Source organism: Engraulis encrasicolus, chromosome 21 (assembly GCF_034702125.1).
Source record: "Engraulis encrasicolus isolate BLACKSEA-1 chromosome 21, IST_EnEncr_1.0, whole genome shotgun sequence".
Classification (NCBI taxonomy): domain Eukaryota; kingdom Metazoa; phylum Chordata; class Actinopteri; order Clupeiformes; family Engraulidae; genus Engraulis; species Engraulis encrasicolus.
The window spans coordinates 17,107,694-17,110,193 of NC_085877.1; positions in this window are offsets into that span (position 1 = coordinate 17,107,694).

Genomic DNA, 2,500 nt, shown 5'->3' on the forward strand with positions numbered 1-2,500 from the left:
TACAAGCCTGAGAGAGGGGAGGTGAGAAAGGATGTGCAAAACAAAGAAACAAAGAGAAAGAATGAGAAATGGGGGAGAGCTGTAGAGATGGAATGAGATACGAAAGAAAAAACAGAAAAGAAATTACATGACACAGCTCATGACACAGTCGTTTTCCCCCAACGTCTCTGACAGCAATGCTTAAAGGTGCACTATGTGGGATTGTGGCCAGAGTATTGCAACTATGCTCATTGAAACTGTGCTGCCTACTGGCAAATTTGAGAAATAAACTAATATTTAATATTATATAAGCTATGCACCTAAAAATTACATTTCTGGAAATTCAAAATGACGGATATGGAGCACATCCACTTGTTCATGTATGAAAAGTGCAATTTCCCCAGTCATAATGAATACTCACTTAATACTTACTTACATCACGTTGGTGGTGGAAAGTTTTTGGGAAAAAAATGTTTGAATGAAAAAAAATATTACACAGTGCACTTTAGTCACTCCTTCATTCATTTATATTTTAGGTTATGGCAGTATCGTGTATATTTTTGTATTAATAGGTAGCATTATTAGTTATAATATTTTATAAATGGTGAGTGAATATTTACTTTAGCGATAAATAAAAACATTGTTAATATTTAATGAAGTCTTATGAGCATCAAAAAACATGGATGCCAACCTCGCCTTCGTCTCCTCCCTCTTCTCATCACGGGTTATCAGAAAAGCAAGGAAAATCATAGCCCATCCCATACATCCAGCACATCATCTTTTTAATCTCCTCCCATCAAGTAAGAGATATAGAAGCTTTAGCACCACTTCCCGATTTAGACACAGTACATATCCTCTGGCCATTACTCTTGGTAACATTTCTACATGCACTTTATTATGCTGTTTAATATGCAATTTGTTTACTGACCAGGGGTGTGTTTCTTGAATGTGTAGTTGTTAGCCAGTTAGCAACGTGGGTAATAGCGAATGGGAAATTGCAATGAGAACAATGAAGTGGCTAACGTAGTTAGCAGTAAGCACCTATGGTTTTGAGAAATGCACCCCTGCATTGTCTATTGTCCAGTGACTACTGGGCACCCTCTAATGTTTACTGTCATTGTCTCTGTGATTAGATCTGTCTTTCGATATTCATGTGCTCTGCTGTTGTGTGTCTTTGTCCATTAGCCTATACGTATTTGATGTTAGGGATGTGCCAGTGCCACAATAAAATCATGTCAACTGTTTGACATAGCAATACAATTCTTGAATCTTAAATCTTGAATAGCTTGCCTTTTACTGTGGCAGCTTATTAAATGTTACCTTTTCTTTTGAATTGAAATGGTATTTATGTGAAAACTAATATTCTCTGCTACTGAAGATTAATTCCACACATTTGGAATTGGTGCATCTAACAAAAGACTGAAGTTTGCCATTCAGCGCATTCAACTTAAAGAATTCACTGATATTCCAACCATGCTTCTTCGCCCGGATCACATAATATCTTATTCAGATCTTCACACACACACACACACACACACACACACACACACACACACACACACACACACACACACACACACACACACACACACACACACACACAGTCCACTTGGGAAAGGAGCAGGAGGAGGAGCAAGCAAGAGACTTACATCTGCAAAACATTTCAATTCCGGGTACTGCAGCATGTGGACGAAGCGAGTGGATGAAGCAACCGCCAATCAGAACCCATTGTCATGGGAATAAGAAGGAGGGGTAAGGGAAAAAAAATAACACCCCCAATGTTCCCTTTACATGACACGAGGAAGCTGACACGAGGGGGATAAAAAGGGTCAGTTGTTCCGGGCCCAGAGACTGAGGGGGCCCAGAATTGGGTTCTCATGACATTGTATCTATTTGGTGGTGTGTGTGTGTGGGGGGGTGTCTTTCCTGGGCCCAGCCAATGCTGTCAGCGGCCCTGCATGACACACATATTGCACATTGTGGTGAATGTAAATACAATACGTAGCGTGTATATGAGATATATGTAATAAAATAATGACTGGCTTATCGTTGCATTCATCCTGTCATATATTTACCCCCGACGTTCCCTTCACACATTACACGCACATTACACATCACGTGTTTATCCTCATTTCATCTCTGCATTAGTCATTCTTATTTCCGTTCACATCCCAGCCCACCCCAGTGTGACGGCTCACTGCTGAAAGGTGTTCTGACAATGGTCTGATTGGTGAAATGAATACACCCGACGCGCAGTATAAAACGCTAAGGAGTAATGTGATGGAGGAGGGAATGATGAAATATTTATGGGTAATATTCCCTCTTTGTGTCTCCAGGCGTCAAACATGTGCTCTAGTATTATAGTTAGCCTAGCTGCCGCTGCACTGAATATGGTGGAGGCAGTGTGAGTGCGTGTGTGTGTGTGTGTGTGTGTGTGTGTGTGTGTGTGTGTGTGTGTGTGTGTGTGTGTGTGTGTGTGTGTGTGTGTGTGTGTGTGTGTGTGTGTGTGGTGTGTGTGTGT